Consider the following 13,243-nt stretch of genomic DNA (forward strand, 5'->3'; position numbering starts at 1 on the left):
CCACAGAAGAAGAAGAAAGAAGACGACAGCGTTGGAAAAAGTATCAGGACCGACCGACGTAAGTGATGAAACCTCTGTTGATCCCCTTCGGGCTGTTTTCACGGCTGTCACATCCGCCGAGTTTTCGCTTCCTTCACACGCATGACGCATGCCCGAATCTCGGTCCGCAGGTTCCTTTGGCCCACAGGCTCGCCTTGGTACAAACATGTGTACAAACAAAAAAATAAGCAGTCCATTTGGAAGCAGAACTCTGATTTGGAAACTGTAGCCCTTGATAGAAAACCCTAGCTTGAAACTTTAATTTAAAACAATGACCCTTGTTTAAAACTCCATTGATTGAAACCCAAACTGAAACCCAAACTTCACCCTAAAAACGTTTTTCAAGCCCTAATTGCAACCCAAGCATGACATAACTTTATAACCCGAATTTTAAACACTTGAAACCTTGAAATCCTAACTGGCTTCAGACCATACTTTGAAACCCTAACCCAGTCTTAACCCAAACTCAGGCTTTAAAATCTAAACTTGAAACACTAATCCTTGTTGGGATCCTAACCCTGATTTTAAACCCTAATTTGAAACTCAAACCGTGGCTCGAAACCCTGATTTCAAACCATTACCTTTTATTTGCTACAGTAATCTAGTCTTGAAACCCTGATTTAAAAACCTAACCTAATCTTGATACCAATGATCCAGGCTTGAAGCACAACTTTAAAACCTGAACCCTGTCTTGAACCCCCACGAATTCAAAACCCTAACAAAGCCTTGTAGCCCTAATTTGAAACAATAACCATTCACAGAACTCATTCACTCCCAGCCATTTTCACTGAAGCAATCCCCTTCGCTCCCGGCTGTTTTTTTTACTGTTCTATTGCTTTAAAAACATGGAACCTACCAAAAGAAAGATTAGAGTCTCTTCTTTCATCAGGAAAAAAATATATATTTCTATCTGTTTCCGTTTTGCAGCAATTAGCAATATAATATAGTTAAGTTTCATCATTATTCACAAATCTGTTTAGAACTGCGAGTAAATCAGCTTGCAACATGGCCCTGGTTGATCTCTTATACTCTGCTGCCACCTGTTGGCCGTTTTTGTAATAACTACCAGTGCTTCAACCGTTCTGTGCAGTTGAGAGGCTGCATCAAAGCCTTCTGTATGCGCTAGGATAAAAAACACATAAATAAAACATAAACACGTCTTTGGGACACTTAAAACACTTAAAATAGAACGTATTTATACGTTTTTGGGAGCAAATGAGTTCAGATGATGTAGGGGGCCTTGCATTTTTGCTTTATCGACAACATCACAGGTCAAGCAAAGTCAAAATCAGGATTTGTGTTCAAGGGTGAGACAGTTTTGAAAATTGACTTTTTAATACAACAAACAGATGAATTTGTAACCATTCGTGGTTTTGGTGCTCTGTAACTGGAGTCATGTTTTATTTTTATTTTCAGCTTTTTCTCTTTGATTTTTTTTCTTCTTCCTGTGAAAATTACCGGCATTTCTCCTTCCCTCTCTCTCTCTCTCTCTCTCGCTGTCCACGTTGGCTCTCGTCGGCTGCCAGCGACTGGCGTCACGAGTCATTAGAAACGCGTGACCTTCCGGAGAGAAGGTGGTGGCTAAGCAGTGATAAAGTAGGCTCGGCCCACTCCAGAGAGCCGGGCGGCGGCGCTGTAATAGGTGCAGCTCGAGTCCACAGAGCCGACTAATGGTGCTGAACCTGCATGTGCCATTAGCCTCAGATAGAGACTGGGTGGGGGGGGCGAGCGAAAAAGGGAGAGGGGGCGGGGCGGGGGTGCAACACGTTGAATGTGAGGACAAAAAAGTAGCGGCAGGGATGATGATGCATGATGGGAACTTGAAATGCCTTTTACGGGATGTGTCTTTCGTTTGTCACTGCCGGCTTCAATGACGGACAGCGTATTTATCTTGTCCTGACCGCAGCCCGCGATATTAGGAACACCTGCAATTGGGCTGATAATCGTTGGGTTTTCGGAGTGTCACGTTTTATGATGAATCATCAAAAATTCGCCACCGAGCTTCACTCGCGCACAATGCGAGAATGTCACGTCTTCTACTATTTAATGTTGTTGATCAATCTAGTATGACATGACTTTCGGATTTTTCCATCGAGGGTCGCCGCAGCCAAACATTCGCATGATTTGTGTGGCACAGTTTTTTTTTTGCCCAATGGACTTCCAGATGCAACCCATCCATTTTTATCCGGGCCTTGGACAGAGAATCGCTCTTGACAAATACGGCCCATATTTAAAAAAAATAAATAAAAATAAAACTAATGAAAATTTTACTGAAACGGAGCATTTTCAAAAATAAAAACTACAAAAAAACTAACAAAATCAGACTTAACTCTTTGACTGCCAGACGTTTTCAGAAAAGGGATGCCGTGGGTGCCAGCCGATTTAAGCATTTTTGACTGATCTTTCAAGGTCCACAGAAAATTATGTGTTTGGACTATGGAAACACACATACTACCAAATGAAAGATTGGACTCTCATCTTTCATCAGAAAAAAAAGTTTGTTTCTACCTTATTCCGTTTTTCAGTAATCAACAATAGAAAATGGTTAGTTTCACCTCTGTTTTGAAAAAACGTCTTTTAACGTCTTTGGCACTCCTCCATAGGATTTTACTAAACGTTATATAACGTTTTTGGCAGTCAAAGAGTTAAAATTCATGAAATATAAATGAGATTTAGAAACAAAAATCAAAATGAAATAAACACTATTACAACTCATATTACACATAAAAATATACAAACATTAGATTAAAAAAAAATACAGAAATGGTAGATGAAATTTAGGCACAGAGACAAAACTACATAGGTGAAAACATGAACGTTACATGAAAGCGACACGTTACGCACTATATGAAAAAGGCACCAAGATTAGGCCCAGTAAAGCCGAAAAACTACTTAAATGAAAACTTATATGAAGGGGTTTAAAATTTGGCAGCAATCCTTTCAGTCCTTCATTTTAATTATTTGAATTTCACCCTTTCACATTAGAAAGGTTTGTTTGTCCATGGCCTTATCAACTATAAATAACTTCATAATTAGTACAATAAGTACATTCTGAAAAAAACTCACATTTCAGAATGTCATTTAAGTGGTTGTCATTGCGCCCTCCAGTGGTCAAAATTCACAAAAAAAGGAAAAACTGCCGTTTTTGTTCTGCCCTCAAGGGCCAGATTGCACCCACTGACCGGCCGGTTCCAGCCCGCAAACCGTATGTTTGCCCTGTACAAGATAGTTTTGTAGCGCCCCTCGAATTGGCCAAAATATGCCTAAAATGTCCTCTTCAAAACAAAATGGCAGACTTCCTGTGTCCTTTTTCATGATGGCTTCTTGATTCTTTTTTCGGCGGGTCATGCTAGCGATGTCGACCTCGTTTCGTGCTGTGAATTGAAAATTTCAAAACATTGAAGAAGAATGCACCTGCAAAAACAAAGCAGTTTATTAATGCTGTTTTCCAGTAATAATCAATAACCCGAATTCATCCCCACGTCCTTATTTTTTGTCGGTGAGCTTCCAAGCTGCTGCAATATTCATCGGCGATTGCAGCACCAATGCGGGCCCGCGTTGCAAGCGCACGCCTCTCGCCCGTTGCAGCTGCAAAGCCCCCCCCCGAAAGGACGCGCGGTGCTCCGTTGTTCAAGCGGCTCATTCATATTGATTGCGGCGTTAGGGCAACAAAGCCGACGCCGTGGAACTGAGAGACCTTGGCGAGCGGCCGTCCGTGGCAACCGAGGCGTTTTGTGCGGCGCGTTGCGTCATGGATCGCGATTTCCTTTCACCTCCGACAGCCTGCGGGCCAGAAGGAGATGAATTCATCTGAGGAATTCTTATAAAATCTCTTCAAAGAACTAGACGTGTGATTTTGGTGTTTTTGCTTTCCAGCTGCTACCCCCCCCCCCCCCAAAAAATACAAATTTTGTGTAGTGTGTCTTAATAAGGGAAATAGAACTCGATAATCAGGAAGGAAAAAATAATGAAACGATTTTTGGCATTTTGACATTGTGCTGCGCCTTCTATATTCTTATAGCATCCACTCTAGTTATTTATGTATATATTAGGGGTATCAGGCAATTATTATTTTTTTTATTGTAATTAACCGCATGACTTCACTCACGATTAATCGCATTTATTTATCTGTTCTAAACGTACAATAAAATATTTTTTATTTTTTAAGTTCATACTGTTGTAAAATTGGAAAAGTGTTAAACTAATAGAAATATGGCTGGATCTTTTAGTCATTGATACAGTAATTACATTATTATAAAACTGAGTTAAAAATAAAAAGATGTACTGTACTGTAAAAAAAACGAGTGTGATATTGATTTGTGTTAAGGTCATTTTTCTGCCACTAGATGGCATTATTACATTTGTAAGACGTTGGTGACAGCTCTGCATTTTTCTTGTCATATTAAGAGCTATCTAATCCTTAAAATGAAGTAACTTGTGAAATTCTGCACATTTTTAAAATTGTAAAATACAACTTGACCCCAGTCTCCACAAATATATGCATTATTTTAAAATTTATTACTGCTAAACTAACGACGTGGACGTCTCTGCTGCGTTGCAACTGGAATTCCCCCCGTAAAGGCTTTCCAAGTAAGGGGCGGTCATTAATCACGCGGACTTTAAATTAACTAAAAAATAACACACTCATTTGGACACCCCTAATATATATATATATATATATATATATATATATATATATATATATATATATATATATATATATATATATATATATATATATATATATATAGCTTGTAAAGGAGCAGCAGACACTTAAGTTGTTTTATCTGATTGTGTTTGTACTAATTTGTTAATTAATACAAACTATCCAAACTGTTCAGGTCATATGAGACCTGTTTGTTTTAAGGCCGATGAAGAGATAGGGCTAAGCAGCAGGAGGTCTTACTCTGCAGGAAAATATGCTTGCACAATAGCGCCGAGAAAAGCTGCTTAATAGGCTGCAGTGGGTGTTGATGAGGGCAGAGTGATGCTTTGCAACCCGTTTCATCAGCTCGATACCCCAACAGCCCCCCCCACTGCACTTGTGCGCTGTTGACCCTCCGGCCCGCCGTCATTCACACGAGCGGCTTTGTACGCAAACAAGCTTGGTCTCGGGCAGGAAAAAGCCGGCGGCCAGGCCCGACTCCCCGGATGCTCCCCGTTCAGGCTGCAATATGCGCTCTGACAGGCAGCAGCCAGTTTTGACGCCGACATGTTTTATGCTCTTTCATGTCATGTGTGCGCGCTCGTCTGTCGATGTGTATTTCGGGGAAGGAAACATCTCCAGTAGGAAATGCTGGATGCTGGCCGGCCAATCAGAGTGAGGGTGGGCGGGGCTTAGGCCTTATCAGAAAATCATCAAAATATAATATATCAACAATCGGAGGCCGTGTTTGACACCCTAACACTGGTTGGAAACCTTAAACCTGACTTAAAACCTTACTTTGAAACCCTAACCCTCTCATATAAAACCCTAATCCTGATTTGAAACCCTACTTTGAAACTATAATCCTGGCTTGAAATGTTAATATGAATCCCTAAACCCTAACCCTGTCTTGAAACTCTACTTTGAAACCGTAACACTGAATTGAAGTGTTATTTAAAAACCCTCATGCTGACTTGAAAGCCTAACTTTGAAACTATAATCCTTGAAACGACTTATACGTCTTGAAATGCTTACATAAAACCCTAATGCTGTCAGAAACCCCCAACTTAACTACAATTTCCAGATGAGCCTCACAAATGTAAAAATAAGGAAGATCATTTCCAAAGATGGCTTCCCAATTAAACATATGAAAACTTTAAAAGGCTCCACACTACGTGATTATTTTTAGCAGAATCGGATGCAAAGAGAAGCGTTTTAGCGACTTCAAAGCAGGTTAGCGCCGCCGGGCTTCGCCACACTTGTCGCAACACGCGTTTGGCCCAAAGTGACTTGAATGGCCGTCGGAGCCAGAAGGCGGTTCGCCGGCCCAAGCAACACCTCCGATGTGGCGCCTCGTCAGTTCCTACCTCGTTAGCGCGCCGCGAAGACGAGCGCTCGCTACGCGGGCCAACCCGCCGGCCTCCGTGAATCACCGCTCCCTCTCCTGACGTGCTTTCCCACGCGTCCGTTTTGTCATCGCGCGTGCGCTCGTTTGCGTCGCAGGTGAGCTGCAAATGAACTTGGGTGAGAGAAGCCAGGGACGCCCCCCCCCCAACCTTGCATTGAAATCCTCTGTCGTCGTCCTGTTCTTTTCCTCGTCAGACCACGCCCGTGGTCTGTAAGAATTTCTTAGCGCCAGAAAAAAAAAAAAATTCTTAGCGCCCAATCCCCAATAAGGACAAAGAAAATTTATCACCATGCGGCAAATTGTTTGTTGTTGTTTTTTCTTCACATCTGCATCGTCTATTGACGGCTGAGCGGACGCCCTGGTGTAAGCGTATATTGCTCCTGCTGGCCCATCGAGTATCTGTCCATCACACTGCAACCCGAGTGGTCGCCGCAGTGGACAGCGGAAGAGTGACATGTTTTATTATTAATGAGCACAATGTGCACGGGCGCCGTGTCTGCGAGCAAAATGAACATTGTCCACCGCAGTATAAAAAGAAAATGTGCTTGCTTGATAGCCTAACTTGAAACCCCAACTCCGATTTTCAACTCTAATTTGAAACCCTAACCCCAAACCCTAATTTCCAACTTTAATCTTGGCTTTATACCCTTTTTTTGAAACCCTAACTCTGAGTAAAATGTTAACAAGTCTGAAAAACCTACTTTATAACTTGAAATCTCACTTGAAACCTAACTCGGGCCCAAAACTTTAAACCGTAACCTAAAGTATAAACCTTGACTTGAAAACCCAACATGGCCTTGAAACCAATCTTTAAAACCCTAACTTTACTTGAAATCAGACCCAAACTTGAAATCCTATCTTGAACCCCAACACGAAACCGTAATCTCGACAAGCAGCTTTAACTTGAAACCCCAACCCAGGCTTAAAAGAGTACTTTAAAACCCAAACTCTCACATGATATCCAACCCAGGCTTGAAACGCTAATTAAAAACCTTAAATTGAAACCCTAAACCTGGCTTTAAACCTTACTTTAAAAAAACCTAACTCTTTATTGAAAGCCCTAATCCACACTTCAACTGTCATCCAGACTTGGAAACCTACTTTTAACCCTACCCTTGTCTTTAAACTCAAATTTAACATCCTATTTAGAAAGTTTAACCCTGACTTAAAACTCTAACTTTAAACCCTAACCCAGTCTTAAACCTCTACTTTCAAACTCAACTCTTAGTTGAGCCTAACTCAGGTTTGAAACCATAACTTGAAACCAGAAGCTTGTTTAGAAACACTAACTTAAAACACTAAACCAACCTTACCTTAAAACCCCAACCCTTGCATGAAAGTATAACCAATGCATAAAATTCTTTTTGACACTAACCTTGGATTGAAACCTTAATTGCAAACCCTGTTCCCAGTTTAAAACCCGTACCCATTCTTAAAGCCCTAATGTGAAACCTTGTGACTTCATACCGTAATGCAAATCTCCACATTGTATAACTAACAATGCTGGCTTGAAAACCTCAATTTCAAACCTTGACTCTGACCTGAAACCCTAACCCTGACCTAAACCTCCTATTAGCTAACTTAACATTTGTACCATCTGTGGACGCTGGCAAACAAAGTTGTAATCCTCAAGTTGCCGTCCCACATTTTTCTCCCGCCGCAACGGATCGGGCGAATTGGTGGCGAGTGTTGGGGGAGCAGCGGCTGGCGCTCACTTCAGACCGTCTATTAATAAACGGCCGGTCCGAGCCTGGCGCAGCTTTTGCGCCTCATGGCGTCGCCAAATAGAAAAATTCCCAGACGTAGGCGCTAAGCCTCGGAAGCGGCGCATCGCTACGCTGCTGAGCTGCGATAATCATTTTCATATTCATAGTGTGGAAAGTCAACAGCCCTCACTGGGTAATTCCAACTATAAAAGCATATTAATATATTTTTGGGGGAATGTTCAGCAAATTAATTTGAAATCCTAACATAGACTTGAAACCTTGGTTGGAACCCTGACCCTGTCTTTAAACTGTAATTTTGGAAAGCCTGACTTTGAAACCCAAACCTTCTCTTAAAACCCTCATTTGAAATCATAACCCTGACTAGAAAGTCGACATGATACCCCAACCCTGGTTTGAAACCCTAACTGGAAGCACTTATGTTTCAAATATTAACCTTGACTTGAAACTTCTAACCATGCCTTCGAACCCAAATTCGAAATCCTAACCTTCGTCCTGACACCCTACTTTGAAAATGAAGTAGTATTTTTGCAAATCTTCTGTCTTCCTCATTGTCGTCCTTTTTTTTTTTTCTCCTCGTCTGATGTTTGTCTTCCACTTGTTACTAGGCAGAATTCATATAGGGCTCAATTGTAACTGCCCCGTCAGCCAATCAGAAGTTCGGCCACACCCAAACTTCAACAAACACAAACTTGTGAAATGACTTCCTTTTTTTTTTAAAGGGTGATACACAACACCTGAATGACAGCTCTGTATTAAATATAAAATGGATATTATATTGGATTGTTGCTACAAATGCAGACTGGCCACCGTCTTTGAAGCTTTATTGCTTTTATTTCTTGCTTCTGCTTTAATGCCAAACTTCGCATTTGTTTTTTTTTCGGAGAGCAGATGAAGGCTTATCGGAATCATTTAGTAGGGATTTGAGTTTTGGCTTTTCCTGCCGCCTCGCGTGTGGCTGAGCACACCGCGCGGCCACCGCTAGCTAAATAAACAAACGCACCGCTTGAGCGTTCCGCATCGGGGGCCGATCTAATGAGAATACGGGAGCTACGCGCGCGCGCGCGCACGCACACACCGACGTCGTGGTGTAAATGAGGTTCAAACAGCAGCAGAATGTTAGCTAACGCTGAACATTTGGCTCGTTTCCTGCTGCCTTTTACTGCCTCACCTCCTTCCTCCTCCTCCTCCTCCTCCTCCCTTCCTCATCCTCTTGCTCTACCACCTCCCCTTCATTCTCCTCCTCTTTGTCCTCTTTTGTCATCCTCCTCTTCCTCATCTTCGCTCTACTCACATTCTTCCGCCTCCTCCTTTTTCTAATTCCTCCCCCTCTTCTTCTCCCCCCACCTCTTTCTTACCATTCCCTTCCTCCTCCTCTTTCTGCTTCTCCTTTTCCACCTCCTCCACTTCTTTTCATCCTCCCACTCTTCTGCCTCCTCCTTCTTCTCATCCTCCTTCTGCTTCTTCCATCTCTTTCTCGTCCCTCCATGTCTTCTTCTCCCTCCCCTGCACCTCCATTTCTCTTCTTCCTCTTTCTCGTCCTTATTCTCCACCTCTTTCTTCTCTTCTCCTCTTCCTCCTCTTTCTCATCCCTCCCCCTCTTCAACCCCCTCCACCTCCTCTTTCTTCTACTCCTCCCTTTCCCCCTCCTTCACCTCCTCTTTATCCCCTTCCAGCTTGCACTTCCGTCTTCTCCTTCTCCCCTTTCTCCTCCTCTTCACCGCCCTCCTGCCCCCACCTTCCTCCCCCTCCTCTTCCTCTTCCCCCTTCTCTTCTTGTTCATCATCCCCCTCTTCCTGCCCCTGATATGAAGGGGAAGCCTTATATGAAAATGAACACACCATGCTCCTTCATTACACAATCTATTATTAACTCATTCACTGCCATTGACGGCTATAGACGTCAAAAATTCATTTGAACTGTTTCTATTAGTTTCGTTTTTTCCATTTTTGTTAACAAGAGTATGAAAACCTAGATTTTTTTTTTTTACATTTAGAACAGATATAAAATGTGTGATTAATCGTGAGTGAACTAGTGAAATCATGCGAATAATTACGATTACAAATTTTAATCGCCTGATGCCCCTGATTTTTTAATTTTTTTAAAAAAAAAAATATTTTTTTTAAAATTTTTGTTAATTTTTTTTTTTTTTTTTTTTTAATTAAAATTTTTTTTTAAAGAAAAGATTATTAAAAAAATTAGGGGCGTCATGCGAGTACTATTTTTAATCGTAATTAATCGCATGACTTCACTCGTTAACTCACGATTAATCACACATTATATATCTGTTCTAGGTTTTCATACTCTCGTTAACAAAAGTGGGGGGAAATTTTAATTTTTTTAATAAACTAATAGAAATAGTTTAAATGAATTTTGGACGTCTATAGCCGTCAATGGCAGTGGAATCCCTATTTTGAAACCCTAACCCTGGCTTGAAACCCTCATTTAAAGCCCAAAGCCTGGCTTAACCCCTACTTTTAAATAACAAGCACAAGCTAAACATACTTGGGCACACAAAGTTCGCTCCCCTTCCTCCCCTTCTTCCTCCTCCTTGTAAAAAAAAAAAAAAAAAAAACGCCTCATGATGAAGATGATGCATGCGTCCCTTCACTTCGCCCTCGTTTATCGTCGGCTCAGGCCGCCGCTCGTCCATTAGCGGATTTAATATGCGGATGTCGAATGTAAAAAGTCCCAATGAACGCGAGCGGAAATTAATTAACGACATCACTTCATGTCCGCACCTGAAGGCGGGAAAAAAAAGGGAAATAAGGACGGATACGTAGTCCAGTCCATTAGCGACAATACAATCGAAAATCTGTGATTAACATGCGCGCTGATGATGATCGCCAGGATATTACATTAAGCGCGTGGCGTGAATGCCAAACCGCCACCGATCAGACGCCGCCGGGCCAAGCTGCCGAGGGTTCCACCTTCCGCATGCGCGCGCGCGCGCCCACGCACGCACGCGTCCCCGCGCTCCTTGAAATTCATCAGCACGTTACTCGGGACCCCCACGATTTAATTAAACCAATTCAGGCGCGGTGGAAAAAAAAAAAAAAAGTGAATCGGTGCGGCACTGTGGAACAAGGAGGCAGGCGGATAAAAGTGCACGTACGCGCGCACACCCTGGGTTGACGGTTGCCATGACGAGGCTATGAGTGGTGCACGGGACGCGGGTGGGAACAACTTGAGCTGGCGGCTTGGATGCACTACAGGCAACTTGTAACAAAATGCTGTCCATAAAACAAAACACAATAATCAGGATAATAATAATGAAGAAAAATTAATAACTTGAAATAGGATTTTTTTTTTTTTTTTTTTTTTAACCACTGGTCGCCTGCCCATTCACTTGAAATGGTGCATTTGCTACAAGCTGAGTTTGAATGTAAACAAACAACTGCAGTTTTCTAACAGATGATAGTCGTAGGCGGGTAGCCTCTCTCTCTCTCTCTCTCTCTCTCTCTCTCTCTCTCTCTCTCTCTCTCTCTCTCTCTCTCTCTCTCTCTCTCTCTCTCTCTCTCACTTCACGATACAGTCCTTAATTTTATCTTGTTGACAGCTGCGTCGTTGTTGACAAAAAAAAAATACCACGATGATCCAGCGCCACGCAAAAGAGTGGAAAGTGTACAATAAGGCAGTATGTACAGTAATTGCACCGTTGTTGTAAACAGGCTGCTAGTGAATTAGACGCAGGAGGCGGGGTCTCATTTGCATGAGGCATGTCATGGTTTCCCAGAAATGCATTGTGTATAATATAATATATACAACAGACAAAAAGTGTACGCTTTTTAGTTTGTTCGCAAGGTTCGAGCAACAACAACATTAGTCATGGACCGGCAGGATGACGAATGTTCCCAGGATTCATCTGACTCGGCTACCTACCTGGGTGCTTTTGGGCAAAAGCCCAAAGGCACGGACTGATTTGTATCTGAGCGTAAAACCCCTCTCGCGCTATCCGTGTCTTGCTTAGTCTGCTGAGTTGAGTTAGTTGAGTAAGTCAGTTAAAAGATTTGGTTAGTTGAGAGAACTTTTATAAAGCGCGAGTGAGCGGGCAAGTGAGTCAGTTTGTTAGGCGAGCAACTTTGTTAAAAAGTTTGTATGTTAGTTGAGGAAGCTAGTTAGACAAAAGTTGGTTGAGTGAGTGGATTGCCTGACTGAGTTGGTTCATTGACAAAAAATTATTATTCATTTAGTTGGTTTAGTAAATAAGATGACTGAGTAGGTTAGCTAAGTTAGGTACTATTTTTGAGTAAGTGAAATAAGACATATCAGTTGAGTAAGCTTGTTGAGTATATGAGTTAGTAGAGCAAGTTGGCTGAGTGACTAAATTCGCTGAGTGAGTTGGTTAATTGAGTAAGTTTTATTTAGTAAGTTGCATGACTAGTAAATGAGTGAGCAAAGGAGCCAGCAATCGAGTCAAGTAGTTAGTTCATTTGAAAAAGTTTTAAGTCAGGGTTGAGTCAGTCAATTAGCTGGCTGAGTGAACTGGTCAACTGAGTGAGTTACTTATTTTAGTACATTGGTTAGGTGAGTTATTAAGGTGAACAGTTGTGTTAGTTGAGTAGGAGTCGGTTGAGTAAATAGTAAATACGTTGAGTGAGTTGGTTAGATGAGTAAATTACTTGAGTAAGTTTATTAGTTGGGGTAGTCACTGAGAGGGTTGGTTGAGTAAGTAAACTGAATTATTTAAGTTTTGTGGGTTTGTTAGGAGTGAGTGGGTAAAAAAGTTGTGAGTTGGTTGGGTGAGTTTGTGACTGAGTTGAGTAAGCGAGTTAATCAGGTGAGTTGCTTAATTGAGTAAGCTAGTTAGTTAGTTGAATATGTTGCTTAATCAAATTTGATGGGTGTAAAATGTTTAAAGTAAATCAAAAGTTAAAATGTATTAGTAGAGCGGCTGAGTCAGTTGGTCATTTGCGAAATTAACATTCATATCCGAGGCTCGCCTGCTGAGCGAGTATCGCAGTATATCACCACGTTTGGCCCGGAATGCTGAAACATGAGCGCGTAGCCACCCATCATGCTGCCACTCTGCGACAGGCGTGTGCGCGGCGGCGTTCCTCACCAGCGCAAGGTCGCCGATGGAGGCAGCGGCTGCGCAGAAGGAGACGGATGAGGGAGAGATTTGCAGAGGCAATAGGCGGCGCCTCGTCGCTGACGGATGCTGGCGCTCGCCCGCCTTTTCGAAGAGCTTCTCCTCTTCGCGTCGCTTCCTCCCGGCCGCAATTGTTTCATCGAGCGGCTTTAAGCACTTTTTTACCGCACTCGCGCGAAAGTGAAAAGGTCGACTGCTGTCGGCCGGACGGCTGATGAGAAAGTGCAAGAAACAAAAGCGATTGGAAAAGTCAACGTTTACATTCCTTCACCTTTGTCTCGCATGGGCAAACATTTTCAATGCTCCTTATGACAGCAGGCTGGGGAAATTGCTCA

General features: G+C 42.3%; 1 protein-coding gene across 1 annotated transcript in view; it reads left to right on the top strand.

The window, feature by feature from the left end:
* The window catches only part of LOC144034125 (netrin receptor UNC5D-like), a 117,209-nt gene continuing 103,966 nt past the window's right edge, over nt 1-13,243 (top strand). Inside the window, exon 1 of the mRNA XM_077542678.1 lies at nt 1-58. The gene's annotated coding sequence lies outside the window, so the exon portion shown is untranslated. The remainder of the gene's footprint in view (nt 59-13,243) is intronic.

This window comes from Vanacampus margaritifer, chromosome 14, assembly GCF_051991255.1.
Source record: "Vanacampus margaritifer isolate UIUO_Vmar chromosome 14, RoL_Vmar_1.0, whole genome shotgun sequence".
Taxonomy (NCBI): domain Eukaryota; kingdom Metazoa; phylum Chordata; class Actinopteri; order Syngnathiformes; family Syngnathidae; genus Vanacampus; species Vanacampus margaritifer.